Raw genomic sequence first — 16,189 nt, forward strand, 5'->3', positions numbered from 1 at the left:
ATTTCTTCTAGTTTTTCTAGTTTATTTGCATAGAGGTGTTTATAGTATTCTCTGATGGTAGTTTGTATTTCTGTGGGGTCGGTGGTGATATCCCCTTTATCATTTTCTATTGAGTCTATTTGATTCTTCTCTCTTTTCTTCCTTATTAGTCTTGCTAGCGGTCTGTCAATTTTGTTGATCTCTTCAAAAAACCAACTCCTGGATTCATTGATTTTTTGGAGGGTTTTTTGTGTCTCTATCTCCTTCAGTTCTGCTCTGATCTTAGCTATTTCTTGCCTTCTGCTAGCTTTCGAATGTGTTTGCTCTTGCTTCTCTAGTTCTCTTAATTGCGATGTTAGAGTGTCAATTTTTGATCTTTCCTGCTTTCTCTTGTGGGCATTTAGTGCTATAAATTTCCCTCTACACACTGCTTTAAATGTGTCCCAGAGATTCTGGTATGTTGTATCTTTGTTCTCATTGGTTTCAAAGAACATCTTTATTTCTGCTTTCATTTCGTTATGTACCCAATAGTCATTCAGGAGCAGGTTGTTCAGTTTCCATGTAGTTGAGCGGTTTTGATTGAGTTTCTTAGTCCTGAGTTCTAGTTTGATTGCACTGTGGTCTGAGAGACAGTTTGTTATAATTTCTGTTCTTGTACATTTGCTGAGGAGTGCTTTACTTCCAATTATGTGGTCAGTTTTGGAGTAAGTACGATGTGGTGCTGAGAAGAATGTACATTCTGTTGATTTGGGGTGGAGAGTTCTATAGATGTCTATTAGGTCTGCTTGCTGCAGAGATGAGTTCAATTCTGGATATCCTTGTTAACTTTCTGTCTCGTTGATCTGTCTAATGTTGACAGTGGAGTGTTGAAATCTCCCATTATTATTGTATGGGAGTCTAAGTCTCTTTGTAAGTCTCTAAGGACTTGCTTTATGAATCTGGGTGCTCCTTTGTTGGGTGCATATATATTGAGGATAGTTAGTTCTTCCTGTTGAATTGATCCCTTTACCATTATGTAATGGCCTTCTTTGTCTCTTTTGATCTTTGATGGTTTAAAGTCTGTTTTATCAGAGACTAGTATTGCAACCCCTGCTTTTTTTTGTTCTCCATTTGCTTGGTAAATCTTCCTCCATGCCTTTATTTTGAGCCTATGTATGTCTCTGCGTGTGAGATGGGTCTCCTGAATACAGCAGACTGCTGGGTCTTGACTCTTTATACAGTTTGCCAGTCTGTGTCTTTTAATTGGACCATTTAGTCCATTTACATTTAAGGTTAAGATTGTTATGTGTGAACTTGATCCTGCCATTATGATATTAACTGGTTATTTTGCTCGTTAGTTGATGCAGTTTCTTACTAGCCTCGATGGTCTTTACATTTTGGCATGTTTTTGCAATGGCTGGTACCGGTTGTTCCTTTCCATGTTTAGTGCTTCCTTCAGGATCTCTTGTGAGGCAGGCCTGGTGGTGACAAAATCTCTATGCATTTGCTTATCTGTAAAGGATTTTATTTCTCCTTCACTTATGAAACTTAGTTTGGCTGGATATGAAATTCTGGGTTTAAAATTCTTTTCTTTAAGAATGTTGAATATTGGCCCCCACTCTCTTCTGGCTTGTAGAGTTTCTGCCAAGAGATCTGCTGTTAGTCTGATGGGCTTCCCTTTGTGGGTAACCCAATCTTTCTCTCTGGCTGCCTTTAACAGTTTTTCCTTCATTTCAACTTTGGTGAATCTGGCAATTATGTGTCTTGGAGTTGCTCTTCTCGAGGAGTATCTTTGTGGCGTTCTCTGTATTTCCTGGATTTGAATGTTGGCCTGCCCTACTAGGTTGGGGAAGTTCTCCTGGATGATATCCTGAAGAGTGTTTTCCAACTTGGTTCCATTTTCCCCCTCACTTTCAGGCACCCCAATCAGACGTAGATTTGGTCTTTTTACATAATCCCATACTTCTTACAGGCTTTGTTCATTTCTTTTTCTTCTTTTTTCTTTTGGTTTCTCTTCTCGCTTCATTTCATTCATTTGATCCTCAATCGCTGATACTCTTTCTTCCAGTTGATCGAGTCGGTTACTGAAGCTTGTGCATTTGTCACGTATTTCTCGTGTCATGCTTTTCATCTCTTTCGTTTATGACCTTCTCTGCATTAATTACTCTAGCCATCAATTCTTCCACTTTTTCAAGATTTTTAGTTTCTTTGCACTGGGTACGTAATTCCTCCTTTAGCTCTGAGAAATTTGATGGACTGAAGCCTTCTTCTCTCATCTCGTCAAAGTCATTCTCCGTCCAGCTTTGATCCGTTGCTGGCGATGAGCTGTGCTCCTTTGCCGGGGGAGATGCGCTCTTATTTTTTGAATTTCCAGCTTTTCTGCCCTGCTTTTTCCCCATCTTTGTGGTTTTATCTGCCTCTGGTCTTTGATGATGGTGATGTACTGATGGGGTTTTGGTGTGGGTGTCCTTCCTGTTTGATAGTTTTCCTTCTAACAGTCAGGACCCTCAGCTGTAGGTCTGTTGGAGATTGCTTGAGGTCCACTCCAGACCCTGTTTGCCTGGGTATCAGCAGCAGAGGCTGCAGAAGATAGAATATTTCTGAACAGCGAGTGTACCTGTCTGATTCTTGCTTTGGAAGCTTCCTCTCAGGGGTGTACTCCACCCTGTGAGGTGTGGGGTGTCAGACTGCCCCTAGTGGGGGATGTCTCCCATTTAGGCTACTCAGGGGTCAGGGACCCACATGAGCAGGGAGTCTGTCCCTTCTCAGATCTCAACCTCCATGTTGGGAGATCCACTGCTCTCTTCAAAGCTGTCAGACAGAGTCGTTTGCGTCTGCAGAGGTTTCTGCTGCGTTTGTTATTGTTTACTGTGCCCTGTCCCCAGAGGTGGAGTCTACAGAGACAGGCAGGTTTCCTTGAGCTGCTGTGAGCTCCACCCAGTTCGAGCTTCCCAGCAGCTTTGTTTACCTACTTAAGCCTCAGCAATGGTGGGCGCCCCTCCCCCAGCCTCGCTGCTGCCTTGCCGGTAGATCACAGACTGCTGTGCTAGCAATGAGGGAGGCTCCGTGGGCGTGGGACCCTCCTGGCCAGGTGTGGGATATGATCTCCTGGTGTGCCTGTTTGCTTAAAGTGCAGTATTGGGGTGGGAGTTACCCAATTTTCCAGGTGTTGTGTGTCTCAGTTCCCCTGGCTAGGAAAAGGGATTCCCTTTCCCCTTGCGCTTCCCAGGTGAGGCGATGCCTCGCCCTGCTTCAGCTCTCGCTGGTCGGGCTGCAGCAGCTGACCAGCACCGATTGTCCAGCACTCCCTAGTGAGATTAACCCAGTACCTCAGTTGAAAATGCAGAAATCACCGGTCTTCTGTGTCGCTCGCGCTGGGAGTTGGAGACTGGAGCTGTTCCTATTGGGCCATCTTGCTCCCCCGCCACAGTTATTATTTTTAATGGTACCTACTAAATCTCAAAATTTTATATTACATACAAATAAAATAATTGGAAATTAATATGATTTGTTATAATTATATTTAGATTTCATGAAGTTGTCATTGTATACCTTCCTGCCTTGCCAGTATATTATAAACCATACATGTTGAATCCTTTGTAAACTTACCTTCTATATTGAAGAAGTTTGTATTAACATTTGGACCTCCATTTGCAATTAAATGTATGTAGAATTTTTTAAGCAATTGTGATATAGGGAAAACTACTAATTAAACTTAGTTATAATTATGAATATTTTTCTCTCTTGCTAGATATAAGAGATTTGAAGAGAAGGATTGAGTCTTACTCATTTATTCACGTATTCAAAACACATTGCATGGCACATAGTATGTGCTCAAAAAGCAGAACAATGAATACATGAAAAAACAAACTATCTGGGTTTTATTCCTGTTTATGCTATTTTCTATCTGTGCAAGAACAAGTTTTTCTATTTTTAATTGCCTTAGCTTCAGTTTTCTCCCTCATCAATAAGGACAGTAATAGTTTTCTGAGAAGCTAGTTTTAAGAATCCAGTAATGTATGTGAAATGCTTTGAAAAGTTAAAATTCATATTCGAATGTAAAATATTTCTATTTAATCAGTAACATATTTAAATTAAGCTCTTTTTCTCTTTGTGGCTATTATCTACCCAACTTTAACGTACTGTCCCATTTTCTTGGATAATTTTAGGACATGGATCATTTTATTATACCACTCCATCAAACATCATTCTTGGATAGTTCAGTATTATTGTTAATAGCCCTCCTAAACCTGGGCTTTACTTTAACCTTTCTACTTCAACTGTAGGCATGGCTATGTCTTCATTTATTCATTATATACTATATCAACGTCTTATTCTTTGACCACATTACCATTACCCATATTTCAGCCTTGTTTTGCCCACCAGTCAGTCATTCCATATTTTTACTTTGAACAAACGTCACATGCCTTCCCTTGTCTCCTTTCTCTTCTGAGAACTGGTTCTGGTTATCTACTGCTGCATAAACAACCACCTCAAGAAAACTAATGTCTTGAAACAAGTGTAATCATTTATTTTGTTCAAAAATCTGCACTTAAGCATGACTCAGTGGGAAAGGCTCATCTCAGACACATGGGGCATCATTTGGGGCAGCTTGACTGGAAGCTGGAGGATCCACTTCTCACATGGCTGGCAAGCCCATACTGACTGTTGTCTGGGAGCTAAGCCAGGATTGTGGAGTGGGGACCTCAGTTCCTCTCTGCATGGGCCTCTCTATGGCTGCTGGGCTTCTGTACAGCATGTTGGCTAGGTTCAAGAGTGTACATTCCGAGCGAATTATCCAGAAGTACAAGAAATTCTATGGTCTAGTCTTAGAAGTAACATAGCGACTCTTTTTCCATTCACTATTAGTTGAAGCAGTACTACAGGTCCACCGGGCAGGCTGGAAACAGACACCACCACTTGATGAAAGCAGTGTCAATACAGCATTGTGTGAAGAACACACAGGGTCTTTAGAAAATACAATATGCCACCACTTCCTGGCAATATTTCACATTTCTCCCACATACAAAGTACAAGCAACCCCATTCTGAAGACTCCCGAGTTTCAACCCATTAAAGTATTAATTCAAAGTATAGGACTCTGATATCTAATCCTGATTCAGATGAGGATGAGACTCCCTTTTTGTGATTCTTCTGGTATAGCTCTTCGCATGTGATTCTCTCCATCTAAAAATCTTGAACTAAAGAGGCGAATTATCTGCCCACACATATGCAAAACACTAATGGTACATAGGAATAGTACAAATGCTTTAAACACTACTGTTCAAAAGGAGAAAAACAGGAGAGACAGCATTCACAGGTTTGTAGCAATTCAAATTCAGACGAGCAAATGTTGCCAGTTCATAGACAAGGGTTCAGTCCCGCTTTCTTGGAGTTGTTGAGTAGGTTTCACGACTCTAACCTGTGGGTTCTTGGTTCTATCCTGGGAGTCATCCTTCCTTTTCCATAAAACATAGCCCATGTTTACAGCTAAAGAGTTTTTTGGCCATTTCCTTCCTGTAGAAATCTGAGAGTCCAAAGGCCTCTTTGCATTTTATATACTGTTTGTACCTCTTAGACCAAGTTGATACAATTATTTTTAAAACTATGTGAGCTTTTATTGATTTATAAATCACTCTATTATGCAAAGCCATACCACAAGATGTTTGAGATAAGCTCTTTTCTATATATTATATAGAGAGAGATATAAAATATATTTATAGTAGTCTCCTAATATAAAATCTATTTATAGTAGTCTCTTCTTATCCACAGGGATACGTTCCAAGCACTCCAGTGTATGCCAGAAATCAAGGATAGTATCAAACCCTACAAATACTATGTTTTTTCCTATATATGCACATCCATAATAAAGTTTAATTTCTAAATTAGGCATAGTAAGATTGACAATAGTAACTAATCATAAAATAGAACAATTACAACAACATATTGTTATAAAAGTTGTGTGAATATGGTCTCTGTCTCTCCCTCTCTCTCACCCAAAATATATTTTTTTACTGTACTTGCCTATTTTCAGACTGCACTTGATGCAGGTAACTGAGACCATGGAAAGTGAAAACATTAAAAAAAAAAAAAAAAAAAAAAAAGGAGACTGCTGTATTTTCAATTACTCTTGGCACTTAACTTCCCATCTCAAAAAATAAAGTCCACTTTATGCTTCGAGGCTTACCACTCTATTTTAGACTTTAATTCTACTATCCTAATTTATGTTCTAAAATACCACTTCATCAGTTTTCTTCTCCCCACTCCACTTTGCATATTCAATCTCTCCTTCTCAAATGAAGCTTTTCCCAGTCTTCAGTTCTTTAATAGTGCTCAGAAAGTGAATTACTTCATTCTAAATCAGAAAACTAATAATCTGTATACTATATGTGGAATAATTTTATCTATAATATATGCTTCTTACCAAATATAATCATTCTTATATTATGTATAGAGAATTTACTCTCTCTATATATAATTTATGTATCTCTTATATAAATATACATAAATATATATTTTATATATATATAGTGTCCAAAGAAACAAAAATAATTTGAGGTTGAAAATTAATAAAGTTAGTTTATTTTTAATAATAAAATTTCTATCATTTTGAATAAAAATATAGAATCCACAAATCCCCAAAACTGATCTCACCAGCTTTTGCCCACACTCAGAATTATCCTGCATTCTATCACCTCAGAAGCATTTCCGGCAGCTATAGAAAAATGACCAAAAAAGTTACACATTTTTGCAATAGATTAACAGCACTCAGCAAGAGTGATGAACTGCGTTTTGAAAAACTTTCTAGTACTTCTGAAGCTAGAATATTATAAGTCACTGAGAAAACAGAATAAATAATTAATTTTTACACAACAGTGATTTTTACATTAAAGGTATTATTTATGTTTATTGAAAAAGTGAGCAAAACTATCTTCATGAGATATGTTCAATTAACTTCTAAGGTAAATTATACCTGTTTCCTAAAATAATTTCCTGTGGGAATGTGATACAGAAATCACAATGTTATTTTCATGAGTAATGATCTACTCATTACTGAGTAAAGTAAGTCTCAGTACCTGATAGGTTAGGTCTACAAATGTTGTCTTACATGATATGCATTGCTGAGTCTATCATTCATTTAAATATTTGGTTTCTAATAAAAATTATGCTGTCAATGTCAACCGTTTTTCTTCGTTTATTTAAAATCTGAAAATAATTTAATATTTTTACATTTAAATACTTTGCTGTAAAATTTAAACCATTTAAACTATTCAAATTATTTAATTTTATTGTTAAAACATTTAAATTTTTAAATATATTTCTGACTTAATATAAGCAGTATATGTTCACATAGGGAACACAATGAAAAAATTGAAAAACCAAAACATGACTGTTTAGTAAGCCTAAGGCTGTTACTCAAATACAGGCATACCTCATTTTATTGTGCCTTGCTTTATTGTGCTTTACAGATACTGTTGGGTTTTGTTTTTTGTTTGTTTTTAAATTGAAGGTTTGTGGCAACCTTGCATTAGCAAGCCTATCAGCTCTCAGTGGCATTTTTCTAACAGCATGTGCTCCCTTCATGTCTCGACGTCACATTCTGGTAATTTTCTCAATATTTCAAACTTTTCCATTATTATTATATCTGTTATGATGAACTGGGATCAGCAATCTTTGATGTTACTATTGTAATTCTTTGAGGGCAACACAAACCATGCATATATAAAATGGCAAACTTAATCTATAAATGTCATGTGTGTTCCTGTGGCTCCACTGACCAGACATTCTCCCATCTCTCTCCCTCTCCTCAGGCCTCTCTATTCCATAAGACATAACAGTGCTGAAATTAGTCTAATTAATAACCCAGCGATGACCTGTAAGTGTTCAAGTGAAAGGAAGAGTCATGGGTCTCTCACTTTAAATTAGAAGCTATAAGTGATTTAAGTTCAGTGAGGAAAGCATGTTGAAAGCAAAAACAAGTCAGTAACTAGACCTCTTGCACCAAACGGTTACCAAGTGTAAATGCAGAAGAAAAGTTCTTGAAGAAAATTAAAAATGCTACTGCAGTAAATGCACAAATCAAAAGAAAGTTGTTAAGCCATTCTTCCATTGCTGTGAAAATATACCTGAGACTGGGTAGTTTATAAAGGAAAGAAGCTTAATTGGTTAACAGTTCTGCAAACTGCACAAGCATGGCACTGACATCTGCTTCACTTTGGGAAGGTCTTGGGGAGTTTTACTCATGGAGGAAGGTAAGCAAGAGCAGGCATGTCACAAGGTAGCACAGAGAGGTTATCACACACTTTTAAACAACCAGATCTCATGAGAACTCATTCTCTATTATAAGGACAGCCCCAAGCCAGAGTGGATCCTCTTTCATGACCCAAACACTTCCCACCAGGCCCCACCTCCAAAATAAGATTTGGAGGGTACATCCAAACTACATAATTTCGCCTTCTGTCCCCCAAATCTCATGTTCTTCTCACACTGCAAAATACACTCATGCCTTCCAATAGGTTCCCAAACTCTTAACTCATTTTAGCATCACTCACAAGTCCCAAGCCCCAAGTCCAAAGTCTCATCTGGAGATGCATTCCTTCCACCTATGGGCCTGTAAAATCAAAAACAGGTAGTTACTTTAAAGATACAATGGAGGTTCAGGAATTGAGAAAACATTCCTGTTCCAAAAGGGAGAAACTGGCCAGAAGAAAAGGGCTCCAGCCTCTACACAAGTCTGACACCCAGCAGGACAGTCAGAAAATCTTAAGGCTCCAAAATAATCGCTTATTACCCTATGTCCTAAATCCAGGGCAAACTGCAGTAAGGAGTGGGCTCTCTAGACCTTGAGCAACTCTGCCGCTGTGTCTCTGCAGGATACAGCCCCTGCAACTACTCTCACAGGTTGAAGTTCAGTGCCTGCAGCTTTTCCAGATGCAGGGTACAAGCTGCAAGCGGATCTATCATTCTGGCATCTAGAGGACAATGGCCCCCTTCCCACATTTCCAGTAGGCAGTGCCCCAGCGGGGAATCTGTGTGGGGCCTCCAACTCCACATTTCCCCTCCACATGGCACTAGTAGAGTTTCTCTGTGAGTGCTCCACCCTTACAGCAGGCTTCTGCCTGGGCACCCAGGTTTTCTCATATATCCTCTGAAATCTAGGCACAGGCTGCCAAGCCTCCCTCACTCTTGCACTCTGTGTGCCTACACACTTAACACCATGTGGAAGCTTCCAGACTTATAGCTTGTACCCTCTGGAACTACAGCCTGAGCTATACCTGGGACCCTATGAGCTGAGGCTTGGCCTGAGTAGCCCAAATGCCAGAGTAGTGTCCCAAGGCTGCACAAGGCAGCCAAGCCCCAGGCCTGGTGCCCCAAATCATTCTAAGAGGAGTTGCCAAAAAGATCTCTGAAATGCCTTGGAGGCCTTTTTCCCATTGTCTTGGCTATTAGCACTTGACTCTTCTTAGCCATGCTACTATCTCTAACAAGTGGTTGCTCCACAGCCCCTCTGAATTCATCTCCTAATAATGCTTTTTCTTTCTCTACTACATGGCCAGGCTGCAAATTTTGCAAACTTTTATGCTCTGCTTCTCCTTTAAATATAAATTCAAATTAATTTTTAAGTCATTTTTTTGCTCCTGCATCTGAGCATAGGCTGTTAGAAGCAAACAGGCCATTTCTTAAATGCTTTGCTGCTTAGAATTTTTTTTCTGCCAGATACCCTAAAATACAGACAAGTTACTTGCTAAGGCATAACAAGGGTTACATTTGCTCCAGTTCTTACTAAGTTTCTCATTTTCATCTAAGACTTCATCTGCCCAGAATTTACTGTCCATATCACTACCAGCATTTGGTTACAACCATTTAAGCAGTCTCTAAGAAGTTCCAAACTTTTTCTCATTTTTCTTTCTTCTTCTGAGCCCTCCAAAGTCTCCCAGCCTCTGTCTGTTACTCAGTTCCAAAGTTGCTTCCTCATTTAAAGGTATCTTTCTAGCAATGCCCAACTTCTTAGTATCAATTTGCTGTGTTAGGCTATTCTTGCTATAAAGAAATACCTAAGACTGGGTAATACATAAAAAGGCTTAATCGGCTTAGTGTTCTGAAGGCTGTACAAGCATAGTGCTGGTATCTTCTTGGCTTCTGGGGAGGTCTCAAGGAACTTTTACTTATGGCAGAAGACAAAGCAGGAGCAAGCACATTATGTGGCGAGCACAGAAGCAAGTAGGGGCTAAGGGTGCCACACACTTTTAAATGACCAGATCTCATAAATCACTCACTATCACAAGGATGGCACCAAGCCATGACCCAAACTCTTCCCAATAGGCACCACCTCCAAAACTGGGTATTACATCTCTGGAAAAAGTTTGAGTGGTCTAAATAAAATAACAAACCAGCCACAACATTTCCTTAAACCAAAGCATAACCCAGAGAAAGACTCTAATTCTCTTTAATTCTTTGAAGGCCAAGAGACTTGGGGAAGCTGCAGAAGAAAAGCTGAATGCTAGCAGAGGTTGGTTCACAAAGATTAAGGAAAGAAGCTGTATTCATAACATAAAGGTGAAGCAAGTGCTGATCAGAAACTGGAACAAGTTATTCAGAAGATCTAGTTAACATCATTTATGCAAGTGGCTACACTATACAACAGATTTTCAATGTAGACAAAATAGTCTTATAATAGAAAAAGATGTTATCTAGGACATTCAGAGCTGGAAAGAAGTCAATGCCTGGCTTCAAAGCTTCAAAGGATAGGCTGACTCTAGAGCTCATGCAGCAGCTGGTGACTTTAGGTTGAAGCCAATGCTCATTTACCATTCTGAAAATCCCAGGATCCTTAAAAATTATGCTAAATCTATTGTGCTTATGCTGTAGAAATGGAAAAACAAACCCTGGGTGAATGCACATCTGATTACAGCATGGTTTACTAAATATTGTAAGCCTGCTGTTGAGACCTAGTACTTAGAAAAAGATTCCTTTTCAAAGTATTACTACTCATTGACAGCTGTTCTGCCTTCGGAGTAGCCATTCTTTATTCCTTTAGTTTCTTAATAAACTTGCTTTTATTTTACTCTGTGGATTTGCCTTGAATTCTTTTGTGTGTGAGATCAAAGAACCCTCTCTTGCGGTCTGGATTTGGACCCCTTTCTGGTAATATCTTTCTGGCGAATCACAGAAGGGATGATGCTAAAGAGACACCCAACCCAAAGGAAAATTATCTGTGTGAAACACCAATTGGCTAACTTTGGGTAAGTGGGATGCATTTACCCAGGTAAAAGATGGGACTGAATCCGACGCCCAACTTAGGAAAGTTAGTCTCTCCTAAGACAGAGAGAGTTAAGGCCCCTCTTACTAAAAGGCAAGGATACTTGACTAACCCTGGGTTTGAGACTCAACTTAGGGAGGTGAGAGTCCTTCCTAAGATTTAGGGGGTGAAGGCCCCATTCGGTAAAGTCCCTCTTGGCTAACAACAGGTTGGCACTATGGGATATGAATTGCTATTCTCTTTGGATTCATCTGTCTTTCACTCTTTGCTGATGGCTATGGGTGACAGGATTAGGCATGTACAGGATCATGGGACATGGGGAGTTTTTCTCCCTAAAAGGGGAGATTTGAGAGCTTACGAGACTGCTGGCAAAAATCCCTGTGTGACTGACAAGCAGCTGCCTAAACTTTTCAGTGTGGCTGCAGTGAATGGGTCTTTCTCTGGCCTCCCTGAGCTCCTAGACTTCCCCATCCCACTGCAGGCAATGCTTTTCTCCCTTTCCCCTCCTTTCTCTCTCTCTCATAAACAGTGATTTTTACCATTCTTTCAAAGTTGAATGAATGAACTTTGAAAATCATTCAAAATTGAATGAATGGTAAAAATCACTGTTTATCTGCTCTGTAAAGTTCTGATTAATAGAAAAAAGGATTTGTGAGGCTAGTCTTAAACTGCAGCAAATCTGTTGTACTTTGTGCTATGAATTTGTCTTTCTGTATCTTTCTGTCAGAAAGAGGGGTACCTTAGGATAGAACAGGGGCTTAGGGCCCCATAAGCCCTCTGTTCAAGACAGCCCAGCAAACTGGTCAGTTATGTCCTTGGAAGGTTGACCTTACAACCACGTGGCAGTACTTTCTCTTGGTCTCTGCCATCGGGAGGACATAAATTTGGGGGTTCATGTCATAGTTAGCCTTAAAAATTATCTTGAGTAGCTGAAAGACTTCACAAGCTCAAAATTGGCTGCTCTAGACTCCCTCTGGGAAGAGCATAGGAAGCTGCCCAATGCTGTAGCTCAGCAGCTAAAGTTTTGCCATTTTACAGTGGCAGCCTGGGTTCAATTTCTGGCTTAGGGAATGAGTCCTTTCTGAGTTGATACCTGCATGACATTTACCATTTGTTAATTTTCTTCCCCTCCAAAAACCATGTTGAATTGTCCTTTCTCTGAGCATATGGGAGGTTACCTTTAGTAAGGCTCAAAAGCCAGAAAGATTGGCTGTTTGGCCTGGCTAAAATCAGGTAATAAGATATTCAATTTTTTTTTTTTTTTTTTTTAAGGGTGTTATGGTTAAAAGTCAGCTTAATTGAAAGTAGATATTCAAGCTCTAACAGCCTGAGACTCCTTGGTAAAAAAAAAAAAAAAAACAGAGGAGGCACCACAGATCCCATTTTAGGAAAAACTTCTCTTTTCCTCATGAAATCCAAGAAATTAGAAGTAGATAGAGTCCTCTCAAAATCTAAGGCTCTGTTCTGATTTGTATTGCATTATCTGACAACTTTAACTTTTGGGGTTGTCAGAAATTAGTTCACAAATTACTTCACATTATGAGAGAGCTTTGGTGTGTAATAACTAGGTAGGAAATATACTTTTGGGATATACTAATGGCAGTTATGGGGAAATACTCAGCTCTGCATATGTGGATCAGAGAAGCATGCTCTTGGCCACCTAGAAGTTACGGAAATGTCCCCACCCCACCCCCACTGAGAGATAAGACTCCTGTGGGAGATGGGCTGATTCTCTGTTTTGGGAGACCCAAGATCTGGTTTAAAAATGGGACCCATAAATTCTAGAAACCTGTTTTACCTCCCAGCTGTGCCTGCTTATTAGGCCCTAGAAACTGTATGCTCTCCTGACCCTGTTCCTCCAAGAGCTCCACTCTAAAGCCAGTAATCCAATTAAGAGACTGGTAAATAAAAATCTTACAACTACTGAATCTTTTGTCTGTCTGTGTATTTATATATGTTGTGTGTGTGAAATATAAAAGAGCTTTGATCCATTGGTTTAAAATTAATAAGAGCTTAAATCCAGTATTTTATCAGAAAAATAAAAAGTATAATGCCTTTTACTTCATGTAACTTATCTTTGGTAAATAAAGTTTTAAAGATTATTGGTAAAATAAAAGTCTTCAAAATTTAGACATTTTGTCTAAATTAGGCAGGTGATATATTAGTTTGCTAAATGCTTTAGGGTCATAAACTGATTCTGTGACTTTTCTAAATTATTCAATTTACTTAGTTTGGAGCATTAGATTCTATAATAGATAAGGCCTGGGGTCATGTGGAGAGCCATGCCCCCTAGCTATGTGTGGAAGAGTCAGCTTTTACCTACATTTCTGTCTGATGTCCTAGGCTCCACACCTGGTACATAATTACAATCACTTACTAACCAGATTTTTCACCAAAAGAGAAAGTTGCTAAGAGTTAACAGTATAATATGTATTTGAGACTACTAAGGAAACAGTTCAACATGCAAGGCCCATCAGGAAAGTAGAACGTACTCTTGGTAAAAGATTATAAGAAGACATGAGAATGTGAATTTCTTGCCTAAGTTTAGAGGGTTAAAGGATTGTTTTATGTGAGATAGAAAAAATATATAAAGGTTTCAACAAGTTGTGGAAGGTTTATAAAAAATTAATTGTAAAAGAGATTCTGTGTGTAAACATATTGGCTAAAGTTAAAGGGGTATTATTCAGTTTTTCCATAAATTGAACATAGAATTAAAACCACAACAATCACAGCACTGATCTGCTCTTTAAAAAAATTGTAAAGGTTATAAAAGGTTTATAAGAACCTTACCTTATGGTCAAACTGATTAAGATTGAATATATTTGTCAACAAGGTTTTATTAAGAATTGAATTTGACATCAATAATGCACTAACACAAAAGCGAAATTTGTATTATTTGGTATAAAAATGATACAGGAACTATTGTCAAATATTAAATGGTGTTTGGCTTTCTTTGGACTATATTTGTATAAATATGTTATTGGTATGTATTCCAAAATAATGAGAAACTCCTATAATTCTGATAAGACATAGTGTATATTATCAGTAAAAATTGTAATTCTTACATAAAATCATTGTATGCCACAGAAGTAACCAAATTTCTTTGTCAATCATGTTTTTGACTATGGTTGCCCTAAGACATTTTGTCATTCACAGACAATTGTTGTCTTGTTTTCATCTCCTTCAAAAGGAGGTTTTATAATCAGCTATAGGAATTTAACAGGTGCTCCTAAATGCAGGTTTCTGATAACATTGGAGATTGTAACAGTAAAATAGAGGAAAAAACTTAGAGGACTCTCATGGAGAGCTGAAATGTTCATGAATATCAAACAGGGGTTAACTGCATGTACTAAATTAAAATAGAAATCTAAAGTAATCTTTTTGACTTTTTGCTTAAAATGTTGCTGATCGTTTGTTTTGTTTTTCAGAGTTAAGGAAACTTTTGAGCTATAGTTTTTTAACAATCAAGTAAAGTATACTCCTGTGAACACAATTTGGGTCATATTTGTTTCTCTCCCCCTGATTTCTCCAAAACTGAAAACAAGCTATGAGTATTCTTAACTTATGGCAACATAGTTACTTGCATAAGTGCAATAAGAATATTTTCTCTTTTGTAAGAGGACACAATTGGAGAAACTGGTTATTTTACCAAGGCTTTGACTGGAATGGCACACTTTCCTTTAACGAAGCAAACTTGACTTATAAAGCCAATAAAAGACCCTTAAGAAAAATGGCCTCATACCTTGTCCATACAATCCCTATCCAGGATTGCTAACCTGTGGTAAGTAAAGACTGTCACTTTCTTACAGGCCCAGGAGCCCCAAGTCATCCTGGGACCTCAAGAGGAGAGGAACTTTCCCAACTTATAGGTATTTGAGGGTAGAAACCCATGACCAGACTTGGCTTTAAAAAACAAAAAATTATCTGAGATTCCTTTTATGGAACAAAGTTCCATCAAAGCCAATTTAAAAAGCTTCTATAAAATAATTATTCTTGGATTTGATGGCAAGATGGCCAAATAGGAACAGCTCCGGTCTGTAGCTCCCAGGGAGACCGATGCAGAAGGTGGATGATTTCTGCATTTCCAACAGAGGTACCCAGTTCATCTCACTGGGACTGGTTGGACAGTGGGTGCAGCCCATGGAGTGTGAGCCAAAGCAGGCTGGGGGTGTCACCTCACCCGGGAAGTACAAGGGGTTAAGGAATTCTCTCCCGAACTCAAGGGAAGCCATGAGGGACTGTGCTATGAGGAACGGTGCACTCTGGCCCAGATACTGCACTTTTCCTAAGACCTTTGCAATCCACAGACCAGGAGATTCCCTCCAGTGCCTATGCCACCAGGACTCAGGGTCTCAAGCACAAAACTAGGCAGGTGATTGAGCAGACACCAAGCTAGCTGCAGGAGATTTTTCTTTTTCCATATCCCAGTGGCACCTGGAATGCCAGGAAGACAAAACCATTCACTCCCCTGGAAAGGGGGCTGAGGCCAGGGAGCCAAGTGTTCTGGCTCAGTGGGTCTCACCCCTATGGAGTCCAGCAAGCCAAGATCCACTAGCTTGAAATTCTTGCTGCCCGCACAGCAGTCTGAGGTTGACCTGGGATGCTCAAGCTTGGTGTGGGGAGGGGCATCTGCCACTGCTGAGGCTTGAGTAGGCAGGTTTATCCTCACAGTGTAAACAAAACCACCAGCAAGTTCGAACTGGGCGGAGCCCACCACAGCTCAGCAAGGCCACTGTGGACAGACTGCCTCTCTAGATTCCTCCTCTCTGGACAGAAAAAAAAGGCAGCCAGTCAGGGTATTCTAGATAAAACCCTCAACTCCCTGGGACAGAGCACCTGGGGGAAGGGGTGGCTGTGGGCACAGCTTCACCAGACTTAAACATCCCTGCCTGATGGCTCTGAGAGCAGCAGATCTCCAAGCACAGCGTTCAAGTGTCTGCTAAGGGTCAGACTGCCTTCTCAACTGGGTCCC

This window comes from Papio anubis, chromosome 3 (genome assembly GCF_008728515.1).
Source record: "Papio anubis isolate 15944 chromosome 3, Panubis1.0, whole genome shotgun sequence".
Lineage (NCBI taxonomy): Eukaryota > Metazoa > Chordata > Mammalia > Primates > Cercopithecidae > Papio > Papio anubis.